This window comes from Piliocolobus tephrosceles, chromosome 7, assembly GCF_002776525.5.
Source record: "Piliocolobus tephrosceles isolate RC106 chromosome 7, ASM277652v3, whole genome shotgun sequence".
Lineage (NCBI taxonomy): Eukaryota > Metazoa > Chordata > Mammalia > Primates > Cercopithecidae > Piliocolobus > Piliocolobus tephrosceles.
The window spans coordinates 14,268,895-14,288,230 of record NC_045440.1 but is presented as its reverse complement, the minus strand read 5'-3'; positions in this window follow the sequence as shown (position 1 = coordinate 14,288,230).

The window sequence follows — 19,336 nt, the reverse complement described above, 5'->3', positions numbered from 1 at the left end:
TCAAAAGTAGGGAAGCCAACAGTGCAGCCTTCAATCTGTGGCCAAAGGCCCGAGAGGCCTGGCAAACCACTGGTGTAAGTCGGTCCAAGAGTCCAAAAGCTGAAGAACTTGCAGTCTGATGTTCAAGGGCAGGAAGCCTCCAGCATGGGAGAAAGATGGAGGCTGGAAGACTCAGCAAGCCTGATGTTTCCACATTCCTTTGCCTTCTTTTATGCTAGCCATGCTAGCAGCTGATTAGATGGTGGCCACGCAGATCGAGGGTGGGTCTGCCTCTCCCAGTCCACTGACTCGAATGTTAATATCCTTTGGCAACACTCTTGCAGACACATCCAGGGACAATACTTTGCATCCTTTGATCTAATCAGGTTGATCCTCAGTATTAGCCTTCACACTTAATAACTTTACATCATATTTGGGGTAGAGGGTGGGAAGTCACATGACAGTGGTATTCTTTTCTTCATACTGCTCCCCTGGGTTCTCTGATCTCTGACATGCTAATATCCAGGTCATGTCCGTGCCGCCCAGACACTCATTTTCCCAAGTGGTCTAATCAAGTCATTTTCCAAGCAAAGGCAGCTTGATCCCTAAGAAGCTTTTCCTATCAGCTTTGAGAACTCAATTTTCTCCCTCATTACATTCTCCCAGGAGCAAAACAGTTATAGCTCCTTGCAAATTTATTTTATTAATTCTCTCCTTGACCTTACATGAGTTAAAGAAAGGAAGCAGAGTGACAAACAGTCCCACATAGTCAATCCAGACTCTCTTCTCTTTCTAGTGTGGAGTTGGGTAAACTCTTCTCTGGTCTCCCAGAAGGTGACTGTTTCTAGAAGTTTCCCTGTTGTCTCCGCCCCTCCTTTGTGGGAATATTAATTACCCATTGCAGTCCTCTTCTGCATTCAAGACCAGCAAGCAGCTTCCCCAGCACCTAATGCAACAGCACAAGTGTCTTCTGGGCCAAAAAGCACGGCTGAGAAATGTACAGACATATTTATGTATTTGATTCAAACAAAAGAGCTTTGAGATTTATGAGTTAAGAAAATAAATGGTAGAACTATTTCTCATTCAGTCTTTCGACACACCATCACCGTTCACAAAACAAGGCCCAAAGCTTTTGTGTCCAATCCACCTCTGTGAGGAAAAAAGCCTCCTGATCAAGGGACCAACAAAGTTACCTCTCTCTGATCCTGCCTCCCAGTTTCCAACCTTGTTATCTAGAGAGCGCTTACCACTGGACTCCCATTCTCTCTGTCACCAGAGCCCCTGAAAATATTGTGCTTTCCCCTGCAACTGTCCCATACAGACTGTAGCCAGTTAGATACCGGCATGTGTATGCCCGTCGTTCCTTAAGATCCTCTTTTTCACAATATTCTCCACGGAACAGGCAAATTGATAGGCATAATCTCAGCCAAGGTCATGGGGCTAACTCTAGGGATTTGTTCTGCTGGAAGTAGAGGCCTCCTGACCCCCTGACCCCCACCTGGGGCCTTGCTTGTTGTGTATTTAACTTCAAGATGTTGGATATACCCATCACATCCAGCTTTCAAGTTTGAAGTCTGCAGTCTCAATTCTAGTCTGACTCTTTCCCTGGATAGAAGTTAATGTTGTTTCCTTTCTAAGGTAGCTTCACTAATATTGAGTCCATGTGTAGCTCACTGTAGAAGTTTAATTTAGCAATCAATATGCAGGGATCTTTTCTCCTACCTGTGAAAAGACTGTAGTGAGAATGTGAATATCCAAGTCCCTAAGGTTATCTGTGTTATTGTTAACAGTGGGAGCATGGCCAGACATTCTGCTTAGAAATAGCTAGATTTGTGACCACACATAACTCTTAAGGATAATCTTTAAAAAAGATTCTACCAGACATGTTTTCCTTGTCTACCTTGGAGGCCTGACAATCCTGTAACACTTTAGTGCTATATTCTTCCCAACTCACAATCTTTCTCTGCAACCTTCAGACCAGTACCTCTTGGGAATGTCTCTGGTTTCTTACAAATAAATGCTGTAAAGGATGCTGATTGAACAGAACCATGATAGCTATCCACTTTCCAGGGGATTGCATCTTATTTTTAAAGTGGGGCAGGAATCATTTGGGAATCTTATACATCAGCCATAGACCTCTTTTAGTTCACCGGTGAAAAATGCATTTTCAAAAGACATAATTATGTATTTCTTGATGCATGGTACTTCTGTTTTGCATGTTTGTTCATTGAGAAACTTCATGAATTTTGTCACTCTTGGAAACTTGTATAATATTGGTCTTTATGTATAATAAGCTGTCCCAAAAGCTGTGTCCATTATCAGATAGCTTTTATTTTTAAGTCATATTCCCAGAACCATAATGACCCACGGAGGGCTACTTTCTATTTCCTTAAGTGCATATAACCAACAGTTTTCAAGTCAGATTGGCATTGCGCTTCTACTGGGCTAGTGTGCAGATTTCATCTAATACAAGGCAGGGAAATGTACTTTCAGTTCGTACTTCCTGGAAGAGGAGAGTGGCTTCATCCAATAACTCTTTAATGTCAAAGAGCCTAATATCCCCTAGGATTCTGCTTAATCCTTGCATTCTTGTGGTTTTCTTTGGCTCTCATCTCCTGAACCCTCACAGGTTCCTTCAGTTTCACCCCACAGCAGTCCAGTTACAAGACATTAACCTCTTCACCAGTTTCAACGTAAGTATAAACTCACTGGTATGGTTTGGCTGTTTGTCCCTTCCAAACTGCATGTTGAAATGTGAGAGGTGGGGCCTGGTAGAGGTGGGGCCTAGTGGTGTTAGGGTCATGGAGATGGATCCTCCATGAATATCTTGGTGTCATCCTTTTGGTAATGATGATCTCTTGTTCTAGTGGTTACCATGAAATCTAGTTTGTTAAAAAGAGTCAGATGCCTCCCTTCCCTCTCTTTTTCTTTCTTACTTGCTCCCTTTCTTGCCGTGTGCTACGCTTGTTCCCTCTTTCCCTTCCACTGTGGATACTCACCAGAAGCCAACAGATGCTGGGGCCATGCTTTTACGGCCTGCAGAACTGTGAGCCAAGCTAGCCTCTTTATAAACCCAACCTCAGGTATGCTTCACAGCAGTGCAAAATGGATTCATACACTCACCAAGGATTTTACCGACTTGATAACTCGCTTAAAGTTGGGAGGGACCACAAGCAGTTTCATGCTGCAGTGCATCCAGTCTTGTCAGATTACCGGGACTCCCTCCCTGTCTTCCTCTCACCCCAACTCCATTCCTTTCACACCCTTCCTCCTCACTCCTGCAAGCAAACAAATGTCTCTCATTTTCTTAAACCAAGTAGTTTTTCTCTTTTACATAGCACCCATGCGTAGCTATTCTAACATTTTCCAAAGTCAATGTGCTTCATAAATTAAAAAAAAACCTCTTATTATAGGTAGAAAATGTATTTATTAATTATCTGTAGAAATGCATAATGCATAAAGTAACTATTAATCAAAATGTAACCAACCACACACATAAACATTTTGATAAATCTAATTTTGGTCTTTCAAAAAAATACATTCTTTGACATACACACACATGCACAAATGGCATCACATCAGGTATTACAAAATGTTTTCCCCTTTTTATGATTAAACATCATGCTGTTAGATATTCTTATGTAAATGACTGTTAATAAGCCCATAGCACTCCATGATATGTATGTTCCTTAATTTATTTTACCAATACTCCATAATTGTTGTGCATTTAGGTTTTTTCTAAGTTGTATAGCTATAAGAAATGCTATGAAAAATAACTATTTCATAATTACAAATGTTCACATAGAAAAATATAATGATGATGCTCTTTCACATTTAAGGAAAAAAATCAATGCATTTGGTCTACTATAAAAAAGAACAATTAAAGAGCTAAGAAAAAGTAAGAAAAAAGGTAAAAAATATTTACAAAGTGACAATGACTGTTTTCAATATAAACTGAGAGAATGCTTATATATTTTTCAAAAACTGTTTCTTTTTTCTAAAGCAGAGCACACTATCAGATAACATGATGAATTCACTGACAGACTTTATTTGAAGCATGGCAGCTAAACCATCATAGATATTCTCTGCAAAGCAGTGGCAGAACTTCATGTTGCTTGTTTTAATAAAACAGGAGATCAGATTCCTAGAAGCAATATTTTCTGGTCTGAAAAAAGATTCAAGGGAAAGTGATCTTTCCAAAGCTACAGTCATCAGGAAATTCTTTTTAGTAAGCATTGGAATCTTGGAGAACTTGAGCATAGGCCACCCATGACCTGTGTTTCTGAATCCACTCAAAAAAAAAAAAAAAAAACAAGGTAAAAGAAAGCCTTAAACACCTATACAAAATCACTGAAGAATAACTTACAAGTTACTTCAGGAAACTCCTACTACCTTTTATAGAGGCTAACACACCTAAATGTTAGTGTGGGAAAAATTATACATATATATGTATAAACTCATTGATTATATATATATATGAGACTCTATTTTACTATCATTGGTAGATATAAAACTATTTCATGTGGAAAGACTTGATATAATGTAGTGTGTTTGTGCACTGAAATATTTTACTTTCCTGTGTTAAAGGAAGATAATGAAGACCAATTATAAAGTTTTAAAATACTTTCTTTTCTTTGCTATTGTGAATAGTGCCGCAATAAACATACGTGTGCATGTGTCTTTGTAGTAGAATAATTTATAATCCTTTGGGTATATACCCAGTAGTGGGATGGCTGGGTCATATGGTACATCTAGTTCTAGATCCTTGAGGACTTGCCATACTGTTTTCCATAATGGTTGAACTAGTTTACAATCCCACCAACAGTGTAAAAGTGTTCCTATTTCTCCACATCCTCTCCAACACCTGTTGTTTCCTGATTTTTTAATGATTGCCATTCTAACTGGTGTGAGATGGTATCTCATTGTGGTTTTGATTTGCATTTCTCTGATGGCGAGTGATGATGAGCATTTTTTCATGTGTCTGTTGGCTATATGAATGTCTTCTTTTGAGAAATGTCTGTGTATACATATGTAACAAGCCTGCACGTTATGCACATGTACCCTAGAACTTAAAGTATAATAAAAAAAAAATACTTTCTTTTCACCAGGTAGAAGACAACTTTTAAAAATAATTTTGTTCTGGTGAATAAAATCTGGTGAAGTTTTGTATTTCCTTAAGGATTTGGTTTGCTTTTCCTCTTGCGAAATTAAGACTTCTATAACATATCAGATTTCCCTTTTTGTCATAATTTTGAGGAAATTCAGAGACAAATTTAAAATAATATTGAATAGTACTATGATATCTGTGTCTCCTTCGTTTTTGCTTCTGACTTTCTGTGTCTACTGCATTATTACAGCAGTTTGCTGGACATACTGGGAGCAAAAAGATGATAGTAACAATAGTAATACAATAGTAGTATAATTAAATCCTTTCTTATAAACCATTTAAGAAAACTTTGTAAAAAGGATCTGGAAAAAGGAACGATTTCATATTTAACAACACTAATGGTAGAATATTTGTTTGTTTCTTTTGTGTCACACTTTTCTCCTGAGTAGAAAATAATATTGAATATTCCAAAAAAAAATTAGAAGCAAAGTTTATATGCTTATACTTGACCAACTCTGAATGGTAATATAATCTAAAGAAATATTATTTCAGTTATTTGCAATGCAGTCTCACTGATTTGTCACTAGGTTTTTATCTAAAATGGAAAGAAAATCAAATTGTACATCATTAAATATTGCTAAATTTCAAAGTTTTATGTTTGCTTTCAGTTATCTCCTCAAACTATAAACAATATATTTTAAAGAACAAGTTTAGTAAGCTTAAATTAACGGTACTCCTCCTAACAAATTATGTTTTTTCTCCCAATGCACTTATCTAAGACAAAAATCCATAGTTGCAAAGGTATAGAAAAATAAATACGAGAATTGAAACTGTGATCTCAACAATTCAATCCAAAACACTATCTGGCCATTTTATGAGAACGTCTTCTTTGACCTGATTCTTTAATATAATTAGTCACTTAATAATGATTATCTTCTTTCTACTGTGTTCAGAGAAAATTATAATAATAGCCAATAACAAATAAAAACCATATGTATTGATGAATGAGAACAGGGCCATCAAGTCAAGAAATTACTATAGTTGAATATGTTTAAATAGGAAAAGCTCCCTAAAGTACTTCTCTATGGAGCTGTGTTTTGGAAGGAAAATCTTCTTAAAGTACTTCTGTATTGAGCTGTGTTTTAGAAGGAAGGGAAAAAATGGATTGCCTAAAAGTCCAGGAAAGGTCTTTCAGACAAGGTATAGTGGATAATGGATGCATGGTAGGACAAACCTTAATTCTCCGTTCAACTTCGCTATCATAGGCCTAGCCTAAATAAAGAAGTATTAAATGAATACCTCAGAGTCATTTAGCTCTTGAAAGTGAGACTAATTTGTTCTCAGACACAGATTTCCAATAGTTCACCTAAAAGTAGTTTCTGCTGCTTCTCGCATAGACTATAACGCACTATTGATTTCGGTAAGCTTTGCAATTTCTATTTTTTCTGTCTACCATCACTTTCATGGTCTGGTTTAGAACTTATCTCACCTGCTGGGCATACTGCTGGTAGAAACATTTAATCTGAACTTCAGCCATTTTCCATCTGGGACTCAAAGAACAGGGTTTTTTGATCTCTGTTCATTTATTTACTGGGGAAAACAATGTTAACACATTCCAGAAAGAATGAACTGAACCGAAATTATATTGAGATAGCAAAACAGATTTTGATGTGGTACCTACCATGTTGCTGGCCTAGTATGCTTTATGGTGTGTGTGAACAAATTGGTTCCTTTGCAAATTGGCCTGCAGTACTTACAAACTGCAGGAAAGAGAATTGAGACATGCTTTGCCTGAGATCAAAACAGCACTTAATTTGAAAGGGACACTTGCAAAACAGTCAAAATCAGAAAATGAACTTCAATATTGATCTAATCTTTGAATGTTGGACTGAAAAAACAGCTCTGAAAAAAAAACCCTTAAAACTTTTGCATATAAAAGAAAACAGCATGGAAAATACCTCTGTAGACAATACAAGAGTGAATACATTTATCATATTCTACAGAAAGGTCTCTGTGGAGAGCTGGAAACTTAGTAAGTAAAAAATATATAAAAGAAAGTAAAAAAAATATAAAAGAAAAAATGATCAGAAAATGGACAGAAGATGAATAGAATATAACAGTAAATATAGGGCATATTTTAACACTTATAAACCAAGAACAAAAATTGCCAAGTGGGTTCATTTTGGACAAATTCATTCATTCATTCATTTTTGGGGTATTCCCTAATGTTGGCAAAGGTGCAAAGAAAAAAGATGTTAACACGTGTCATCCCTCTTCAGGCCACTCATGCCATTCATGCTGGAAAAATAATATAATTTGAATATGTGACCCCACCCAATGCTCATGTTGATTTGTAATCCCCAGTATTGGAGGTGGAGCCTGGTGGGAGGTGATTTGATCATGGGGGCAGATTTCTCATCAGTGACTTAGCACTGCCTCTTGGTGCTGTCCTCGTGATAGTAAGTGAATTTTCACAAGATCTGATTGTTTGAAAGTGTGCAGCACCTTTGCTCTCTCTCTTGCTCTGTTCTTGCCATGTGATGTGCTTACTCCCGCTTTGCCTTCTGCTATGAGTAAAAGCTCCCCGAGGCCTCTGCAGAAGCAGATGCCGCTATGCTTCTTGTACAGCCTGCAGAATCATGAGTCAATTAAACCTCTTTTCTTACCCACTCTCAGGTATTTCTTTATGGCAATGCAAGAATAGACTAATGCAGGATATAATTGAAATGAAAAAAGGTGTTACATATCCAAAGATTTCTTTTTTCTTTTTTTTTTTTTTTTTTAAGCAACAGTGTCTTGCTCCAGGCTAGAATACAGTAGCGTGGTATAGCTTACTGTAGCCTCGAACTCCTGGGCTCAAACTATCCTCCTTCATCGTGCTGAGTGTCTAGGGCCACAGGTGTGCACTACTGTGCCTGGCCAATTTATTATTTTTTGTATAGAAAGGGTCTTGCTATGTTTCCCAGCCTGGCCTTGAACTCCTGGCTTCAAGGAATCCTCCTACCTTGGCCTCCCAAAGTGCTCGGATTTCAGGCATGAGCCACTGTAGCCAGCCCACCCAAAGATGTCTATAGCATTTTTAAAATAATAAAAAGCTAAAAACAACCTAAATGTAAGTAGTGATGATGGCACATGAAGACATTTAGAAGAGCAGTTGTGAATACCATATATCACAAGAAAATGTTGCTGATAATACAAAATAAAAATCTGGATACAAAAATAAATGTACATGATTATATGTGTGTAGAGGCAATGGGAACAAAGGTGATTTAAATTTTTTTTATTCTATTGAGTGATAGAAAAGCATAATTAAAATTTTAAACCTGAATTAAGATTAATGTCATAAGTAAACCAATTTTCAATATAATTAATAGAAAGCATTTATAAAATAGTGAGATTAATCGATAACTTTTTCTTGAACTCATACTTTTAAAAGTTAGAAAAAGGATTTTTCTTTTCTTTTTTTTTTTTTTGAGATGGAGTTTTGCTCTTGTTGCCCAGGCTGGGGTGCAATGGTGCAGTCTTGGCTCATGGCAACCTCCGCCTCCTGGGTTCAGGCAATTCTCCTGCCTCAGCCTCCCACATAGCTGGAATTACAGGCATGTGCCTCCACACCCGGCTAATTCTTTGTATTTTTAGTAGAGATGGGGTTCTTCCTTGTTGGTCAGGCTGGTTTTGAACTCGCGACCTCAGGTCCTCTACCCGCCTCGGCCTCCCAAAGTGCTGGGATTGCAGGCATGAGGCACTGCATCCAGCCAGGAGAATTTTTGTTAGTGGTATAATTGCTTTCAGTTCTCAAAGTCTTCTTTGCAATTGGCTTATCTGCCAAATTGCAAGTAAACCCAGGTTCTGCTTTGGGTGATGACAACAACATGAGAATATTATTTTAGTGAACTGTTAAAATTCCACATATTTCTTAATCCTATAATGACCTTGATTTCCTTCTGAACAAGGCTAGGTGGTACAGATATGGAGTATGTAAGAACATTTAACATTGACCTATTTGTTTAAACTGGAGCCAGGGTTTCTAATTTATAAAATGGGAATCAGACTAGGCATGGTGGCTCATGCCTGTAATCCCAGCACTTTGAGAGGTCAAGGCGGGTGGATCACCTGAGGTCAGTAGTTTGAGAACAGCCTGGCCAACATGGTGAAACCCAGTCTCTACTAAAAATACACAAATCCGCAGGGTGTGGTGGCGGGGGCCTGTGATCCCAGCTACTCGGGAGGCTAAGGCAGGAGAATCACTTGAACCTGGGAGGCAGAGTGCTAAGACACTTCCTAAAACTTCAATACCTGACCCTCATCCCTCTGGATATTCTTCAGTAGCCATCGCTGAAGTGTAACCAAAAACAGCTATCATTCCCCCTAAATGGATCAAAAAGACAATGACAGGAGATTGCACCATCGCACTCCATCTTGGACCACAGTGCGAGATTCTGCCTCAAAAAAAGGCGGGTGGGGGTTGATTATTTTAAGAATTAAATGAGATACAACTAGCTCCATTAATATAAATGTATTTGTTTTCCTATTTTAAGTAGTTAGGGAAAAAAATCAGAAAAGTATATGATAAAATTCCCTGCTCAGAGAGGCAGGAGATCTGGTTCTTATTTCATGCCTGTGAATTTTCTAAATGTGTGCCTCCTGGATATTTATCCTCTTTCAATGTCAATTGTCTAATCTACAAAATGGAGTTGGTCTGGATGACTTATTGATGTCTAACTTTATTACTCCCCACGAGTGAGAATTTGTACAATCACATGCATAATTACAATTTTTTTCCGCTTTTCACCTTAATAGATCCTTTACACAAAACTTTTACTATTTAGTAGACATATTTTTCTCCAATCAAGATTTTCCCAATGCTCACGTTTATAACTGGAGCAAAGTCTTTAAAACACCAGATGTCTAGTTAAAAATTGAGAAACCACCACTGCCTAGATATACTTGAGCTTTTATTTGATTATTGGACATGAGATTGCATAAACTATAAGAAGTGTCCATGGACGATGTTGAGCTTGTGTGAACTCAGTGATCCATGTGAGGGATTCCTGGTCCCCACTCCCAATCTCCCAACTCAATCAAAATTGTCTTCTGTATTTAAAACGATTAATTTGCCATACGTTACAAGTAATATATTTCATAATATTCTAATTACATTAGATAAACCCTCTACGTGATCATGTTAGTGCCTTAGAAGTGTTAGAAATCATGAGATTTGAAGACAGGCTGTTTTATCTAGCTGTAGACACAGGATTGGTTTGAACTAAGCAAAACTCATTTTTGCAAGAGAGAGTCGTCAAACTGGAGTAGTAAATACCAAGCTCCACTTGAAAGTCAGGTTTTCTCTTCTTACTGGGAAAAACAACAATTTGCAGAGGGGATGAAATGTAAAAGGAATAGAGAAAGGAGATGAAGTCTCTCTAAAGAGAAAAGCAGAGTTTATTTATAACCAAAGAGGGTGGACTCAATCAGATGCCAGCATTGTGGAAGTGAAGAAGGGCAGGGAGCACCGTCAAAGCTGTGCTGGTGACATGAGAGGCTGGTAAATGCATCTTTAAGTCAGAGTTCCACAAAGGAAGTTGTGTGTTATAAATCAGGGTATAGATTTAAAACGCACAGATGCTTTAAGAACACGCTCCATGGTGTGAATGTTGGTGAGAATGTGATTATAACATAGGACTGAAGAAAATGTGCAGACTGGAATGAAAGAAAGGAAAATTCTGTGCATTTTTTTTTAACACGTCCAAGCCTGTTTGATTATCCAGATCACTGATATCAGCAGTCTTGCAGTAGACACATCACTGGCAAGGTCTTCCAGAGTGCGCCATATTACGCTTTTATGGTTGCCTTTTTTATAGCAGGTATTACCTAATTAGGAAAATATATTTTATTGCTTATTTTATTTTACTGTAAAAGTCAAAGTTTTTTGGGGGGAAATGAACATAGTGTCTTTCAAAGGCGCTTAGCTAAATGAGAATTTCAAAAAGTGGCAACTGACAAAATCCTCCCTTTTCCTGTGAATATTTGGAGAAAAGAAAAATAATGAAATAATCTGCTTGAAAAAAATCCTGTTTATGTAGATTAAATCTTTCCTATTCGAAGTTGTAAAACTCCTCAATGTATTTTATGCAAGTATCAACCTATGTAGGAGTGGCTTATATGTTTGAATTTGTATGTTCATTTCATTTCATTATCTGCTCTGCACCAGCATTGTGCTGGGTATTAACAAGATTCCAGATGGCTCTACTAATACAGTACTATTCATCTCTTCATTTCAGTTTTGAACCCATTAAGAAATAAGACAAAAACAGAAAGGCAGGTGGAGACCAAAGTATCGGCTTACCTGCTAATAAAGCTGATTTTGGAGAATGTAGTCTAATATTCGCAGGCAAGAGGTTTTCCCAATAACAAACCCTAGAATTAAGCAGATACCCACCCTGCTGCAGGCAATGCCAAAATGCTGTAAGCTTCCATGCCAGGGTTTTGAATAGAAAGTCTGTTTTGTAGCTCTGTGTGAACAACTGGATCCCGAGGGCAAGAAAATGGGCTACATAACACATGTCGTCTGTCTACTTAAAACCACCCGTCAGCTGGTGTTATTCTTCCTGATCAAAGGAAGAGTGGTTGGAAGAGTTCAGAGAGGCCTTGAGGACTACACCAGTGGGGCTCCCTTCTATGGAAGTAAACAGGAAAAAGCCTTCCCTACGAAATGGAGCACATTTTCTTCACCTACAGATACTCCAACCTCTGAAGGAAATAGACAGCTCCTCCCCTGCTTCTCCAGCAATTGTTGGGGTTTGCTTTCTTTCAATTATTTTGCCTGTATAGTGACCATCAGTCCCTAATAGACATATCCCAGGAGACTTCTTAAGGGATTTCCCTTAAGAAATCCCACCAAGGCACCCTGTTCACGTCACAGACCACCCATCCCCATAAAGTCAATGAGTAGTTCTCCTAAGACACACCAAATGTAGACCACAAGTTTTTCACAAAGATACTAATAGGGCAACATCAATAACATAGAGAGGCTGAGGAGGGGGTAGTGCTTGAGGCCAGGGGTTTGAGACCAGCCTGGGCAATATAGCAAGACCCTATCTCTACAAAAAAAAATCTTTTTAATTAGCTGAGCATGGTGGCACATGTCTGGAGTCCCAGCTACTCAGGAGGCTGAAGGGGGAAGATCACTTGAGTCCAGAAGTTCAGGGTTGCCATCAGCTATAATCATGCCACTGCACTCCAGCCTGGGTGACAGAGCAAGACTCTGTCTCTAACAAAATAATAAAAATAAAACAAAATAAGGATTGCAGAAAGGGGGAAGGAAGAAGGATTTGGTAGGTAGAGTCTCAGGCTTCTCTGCAGCTGTGCAAAAGTTTCTGCCAGACTGATGGGCTGTGCCGTACACCTGCCATACTTGGTCATATTCTAAGATCAATCCCAGGACAGCAAGACCTTAAAACAAACGTAATATCACCTAGAGGGCAGCAGTGGGGGCTGATAATCAACTATGACCTCTCCCCCAACCCCTACATTGAGAGACCAAGGTGTTGCATTTCTGTGGCTGCCATAATAATATAGTAATTATGAATTTTTTCCCTTCTTAAGTTCATTCAGTATGGATTTTGTTGTTATTTTTTTAGGTTATATATTGGTAGAAAACTAACTCAGCCTTTTTATCTACAAATGTCTTTGTTTCATCTTCATACTTTAAATATATTCACTGTGTAACAATACTGTGTTAACAGATATTGCTTCTCAGTATTTTGAAAATGTTATTGCATGGCTGTCTAGCTTTCATTTTATAGCATAAAGTCAGTTTTCAGTCTAATTCTCTGTTTTAATGTAAATTATTTTCTCATTGCTGTTAGGATTGTTGTTTTTGATGTTCTGCAGTTTCACTGCAATGTGCCCAGGTATAAGTTTGATTTATTTATACTCACTGAGATTTGCTGCTATTACTGAATTTGGGCCTTCACTTCTCCTACCAATTCAGGATACTGTTTTGTTTTGTTTTTCTTTTACCCACCTTTGTTAGCTCTTTCTGGAACTCAAACTTCACTTATATTCAACTTTATTCCTCCAATTGTTGGGAAGTACCCAGGGACAGTTTTTGCTCATCCACAGGAAGAGCTGATTAAAAATTTGGTGTTTCTGAAGATATCCTACATTGCCTAAGGAATTATTGAAGATTTAGTTTTTCATGCCAGAAATGTTTGAGAAGAGTTGGGGCATACTTAAAGAATATTTTCTTCCTCATATTCAAACATGATAAAGGAGGATTTATAAGATAATCTTTAAGCTCCTTTGGATCTCAAAATTCTGTTATTATGTTAATAAAATACTGTTCACATAATTTTACGTCTAAAGCCTCAACTGTTGTTAAGTATAGGAGTTTAACCTAAATCCCATAGCAATATGTATAAAAAGGGCCTATCTTGCCATTCTTTCAAGAATGTTAAAATTCATTTAAAATATTCTGGACAGGTGACCTTGATGTTCGCTTAACGTGGATTAATGTTGACATTAATGATACAGTTACCTGTCAAAATTATTTTAGATTATTTCAGAGTTCTTGTGAAGCTTTAATCAATTTAGAAGACTGCGTTAAAGAAGTAAAACTTCCTTTTTTTGGCTATAGATCCCATTTATTGTTCTGCAATTGTTTTTTAATTATTGCCTATAAGGACTTGTGTTGTTTTTGAAAAAAAGGCACCAAAGACCAAGGGGAAAAAAGAGACAATGGGATGATTGAGAGGAACTATGTAATAGCAGTTAGGAAGAACAATGCTTTTCTTGTTCGTTCAAATGCTTGTCTTCTGAAAGTGTTTCTGTGGCCGCTGCCCCATGCTCCCTGTACTTTTTAGGTTCATAATATAATTTACGTCAGTCTGTATGTCCCCATACTATTAAGCTGTCTTTATTGTCACTTTCTTCTAAATCCCAGCAAAAAGTGAGTAAACTGTTGTCAGAGTCTGTGTGCATGACACCTCCGTGGTTATGTAGTCTACAGAGCCATGAGGCCACACATCGTGTTCCTGATCTTTCGTGTATCTGGCAGAAAGTTATCACATTTTCTTAATGAGATGAGAAAAATGTTCTCCTTGCATGGGTGGCAAAGAAACCCAAAAACTATTATGACCAATCTGAACCAATTCCCAGTAACATTAATTATTAATATGCATTGATTCTGATCAAATATGATATTTACTGATAGGTGTGTATATGTGGTAATTTATGCTTTTTGAAAAGTTAAAACAATGAATCTCATGCACATATAAAATAAACATATCAGCCATTTTATTCAACTCAGGAAGTAAAGAATGAACCAATATAAGATTGTAAAGAGTGATTCAGAACAGAATCTGAAGAACACATGTGCACATAGGTATCTACATACACACATATATATGCTGCAACAAACATATTATTAATACTAAACTGGTTCATATTTCTTAGGGCAATAAAGTGTGGTGTTTATGATTATTTTTTATACTTGGCAGAAACTACTTGTATGTACAGTGATCAAAATTCATGTACATCACTATGGACAAATATTCACTTACTAACGGTTCTCTACAATTAATTTCTAACCAACAATATTATAAAATAGCCTACAAATAGAAAACCAATTAAATATGCACCCCATATAGAGGGAAATCATTTCTGCAGGGGTTCCTAGACAACTCCCAGTAAAAGCTTTTGCTTATTTCCAAGTGTCAACTGAGGGAGAACTACAGTGTATATGAGGAATATGAAAAATGTGAATATGGTGAAAGACCCATGAATCCTATTGTCCTGGAGCTGTTTTCTCTGAATTTATAAATGAACGCTAGGTCTGTTTTGTTGCTTATTTATACAATGATATTTATCTTGGAGCTAAGTATAGTATTTAGTCTTGAGAGACAATATTTTTCTTTTTCTTTTTTTTTTTTTTGAGACGGAGTCTCACTCTGTCGTCCAGGCTGGAGTGCAGTGGCCGGATCTCAGCTCACTGCAAGCTCCGCCTCCCAGGTTTTACGCCATTCTCCTGCCTCAGCCTCCCGAGTAGCTGGGACTACAGGTGCTCGCCACCTTGCCCAGCTAGTTTTTTTTTTTTTTTTTTGTATTTTTTAGTAGAGGCGGGGTTTCACCATGTTAGCCAGGATGGTCTCGATCTCCTGACCTTGTGATCCGCCCATCTCGGCCTCCCAAAGTGCTGTGATTACAGGCTTGAGCCACCGTGCCCGGCCAATATTTTTCTTATATAGTCTTTCAGCTTAATAATTCCTGGGTCTGTGTATGTGTGTGTCTGTGTAAGAATATGTGTATCTTTAACATATTGCATAGAAAAAATTTGAGATATAAGCTCAAAAACAATAAGTAAAATGTCTTTGTCACCAAGTCCAATATAACTCCAAATAAACATATTATCTGCTATTCCCATCTGCTGTGATAGTTCATTTGATGATTTCAATTAATATGGTCTCATAATTGAGGAATTTTTCGTTCTGGAAGCTAAGGAGTAAATACATTTGCAAAATTTCCCCATAATTTTAAATATGATCCATGCTAGGATATTTGCCAGTTGAGCTTGAATTTGTTTTAAACTGTCTTAAAATGCTGATTTTTTTTTTTTAAGGATGAGATATGCTCTGTGTTTTCTTCCGATCATGTTCTCCATCTTTGATCATTTTCCAAATCATTGACTGACTCGTGTATTAATAGGCAGAGAGTCACCGTAGCCTGAAATGTATGTGTTTACTTCTGTCCTACTTCCTGTCACTTGCAGGAGACATCAGTAAGCTGACTCTCTTAGTCTGTTTGCGCCACTATAACAAAAGACCTTAGACTGGGTAATTTAAAAACAATAGAAATGTATTGCTCACTATTCTGGAGGCTGGGAAGTCCAAAATCGAGTTGCTGGCAGATTCAGTGTCTCATGAGGGCCTTCATCCTTACAGATGGTGCCTGTGTGCCTGTGTATCCTCACGTGGTGGAGGGGAAGAAATTAACAAGCTCTCTTAAAGCCTCTTCTATAAAGTCACTAATCCTTCATGGCCTAATCACCTCCCAAAGGGCCCAACTTCTAACACCATCAATTTAGTGATTAAATTTCAATATATGGATTTGGAGGCGGACACACACATTCAGACCATGGCACCAACTAATTTTCCTGCCATGCACTCTCTTCCTTGTATACACACCTAAAGTAGACTAGTCACCACTCTGGGTTGTGCTGCCCGATGGAAGGAAGTAAATTCACAAGACTAGGGTTTGGGCTGATGGAAAGATTCTCTGTTAGGTTCCAGCAAGCTGCATGTCCCAGCAGTGTTTTACCAGGGCTCTGATCTTGAGGAATTAGACACTGGCCTAGCTGTTAATTCAGTGGTTGCTTTCTGTCCTATCAGTGTTATTATGCTTGTTTTGGTACTGAGTTATTTTGGGATGTCTGTGTAGAGAAGAAATGATTGGTAACTTAATGGATACACCTAATAGTTGTCAGTATTGATTCTTTCTGCACGATACATCTGTTGGCTAATATTTGCTGGAAATGGCTGGACTTTCACATCAAAGCTGTTTGGTGACATAAAAAGAAGATGAGTTTGCTTTTAATTAAAAAGAATAAGAATGGAATCAAGGTTTTCACAGAACCTCTTTCTCAACCTTCTCCCCATATATGCCAAAATATCATCAAAATGGATACTTAGAAGACAAAAGTAAAGAAAAGAAAGCAAAAGAAAAGATTTGTATAGTCCATGAGGGGCTCTGGCCCTCTCTGAGAGGCAGAATGCTGCTGTGATGCAAGTTTAGATTAAAAAGTCATATTACCTGGATTCATAACCTTCCACCACTTGCTGGCTAGGCAACCTTAGACAAATTATGTATAACCCGTCTTCTCCTAAGTATTCTCATCTGAGAAATGGAAATAATAATGATTGCTGACAAACTAGGTAATCTACTATATCTAAAATATATGGAGACATGATTTTATATTCTCGTCTTTAATTTTCGCAGTGATCCTGTGAGAATCACTCAGTGTTTGAATGACAAAAAGTGATCAGTAAGGAAGATCACATTTAAATTACTAACACTTTGCTTCTGACTGTCCTACAGGATGTAAATCTGTGTCTGTATTTCAGATTTATTATAAACAAAATAAAATATATGGCCTAATTTGGAAGTGATCAATGGTTAGCAAATATTGGTCTTTAAACATTGAATTTATTGTTTTTTTTTCTCATCAAGATAGAGCTAACAATATGGCAAAGAGAAGTAACACACTGAGTAACATTCTCTGTGTTTAAGGAAGACAGATGAGAAGAGACATTCCATTTGGAACAAAGTTAAATTCCATTTATAAAATCTCCCTTAGTATAGTGGCCACTACTTACCTTTTCCAAACGACTGTCATTATTTCTGACTTATCTGCATTTTCTTTTCTTTCTTTGTTTTTCTTTTTTTTTTTTTTTTTTTTTTTTTTGAGATGGTGTCTCTCTCTGCAGCCAGACTGGAGTGCAGTGGTGCGATCTTGGCTCACTGCAAGCTCCACCTCCTAGGTTCACGCCATTCTACTGCCTCAGCCTCCCGAGTAGCTGGGACTACATGCACCGGCCACCAGACCTGGCTAATATTTGTGTTTTTAGTAGAGACAGGGTTTCACTGTGTTGAAACCAGGATGGTCTCAATCTCCTGACCTTGTGATCCACCTGCCTCGGCCTCCCAAAGTGCTGGGATTACAGGCATGAGCCTCCACGCCCAGCCGACATATCTCTATTTTCTTGGCAAATAGCACTGTTTGCTTTTTTCCACATGTGCCCTATTATTTCTTGACTCTGTGATAGGTATTGTGATGTTGCCTCAACCCTAGAAAATGTTTCTATTATCCCTGATTTATTATAATTCTTCTTTCAGATCAGCCAGAATGCAAACAACATCTCCAAGAATCCTTGACTGAATCTTCCAAACAGGTACTATCTCTCCCTCCTCTAAACAGACCTCAGCCTTGATCTGCTTGCCTGTTTTGGCACTTTTCACTTTATATTTTCATGGTCAAGAGAAGAAGTTGTCAGTTAGAGATTAAGCTGCGTCTCAGTACGTTATTTAGTGGATACATCTGGGCAATTGCTGAGTCCATTAAGCCCACAACTACTTAAATCTCACAGTACATAGCTTCCAAGGAGAAGATCTCTTCTAAGACAAAAGGGTGCTGAACATGATAAAGCTTTATCTTACAGGAGCACGGTGAATATTGCTTGATGTCTTTCATTTGAATTTAGTGTTGGATATGTCTGTGCCTAGGATGTTGAAGACAAAAGGGTGGAGGAAATATTGTTGGTTAAAGTGGGAAGATGTTTTGCTAAAACACTATAAGAACTTGGAATATAAACAATGTGCTTTGGTATCATAATCACAGTGCATTGCAGAAGGGGAAAAGTGGCATGTTCCATCATTGCACTTTATAAATTTGATATGTTGCGAGCTATAGTGCATCCGTGGTGGTACCTGGCAGGAATATAAGAATCAGCAGCAGTGCCCCTTCGACATTGACAGTGGTGACTGGAGAATGTGGGTATGCCCACTGGAAAAAGCTGTGGAGCCTCATGACAACTTTGAGCCTAGAGAATGCATTGGAATTTAGTGAAATGGGCAGGGATCCTCCAAAATCCTATTACCTGAAGGAAGTAATAGTGACAACAGAGGGAATGGTAGAGCAGATGGCAGTGCCCAGCATCTGTTGCATGTGGGAAAATTCCTGGTCAAACTTGAAAATATTTGATGGTGAATAATTCTACAGTAGGCCAAGATACTAACCTAGAAAATAAAGGTTAATGCTAGTAAAACATGGCTTATACCATGTAACATTAGTACGTTCTATACAATTCCTGTCTTTGCTACTCTAATAAGACTGTTAACAAAGCTACACAGAGAATTGGTCCCCATAGTTACTAACCTAGTATCATGTATGCAGGAAGCTAAATAAAAACTTAAGCTGTGAATTAATGAAAATGAAACAGTATGTAAGTACCAGGATTCGTAATTTTTGGATCCCTACTGTATGCCTGGCAACAAAGGTGTATTGGTTATTTATTTATTGTGTACAAATTACATATGGGAAACTGTGTTAGGCACTAAGAGACACTATAAATGAAGATAGTTGATGATTAGGTTTGGCTGTGTCATCACCCAAATCCCATTTTGAATTGTAGCTCCCACAATTCCCATGTGTTGTGGGAGGGGCCCAGTGGCAGGTAATTGAATCATGAGGGCGGG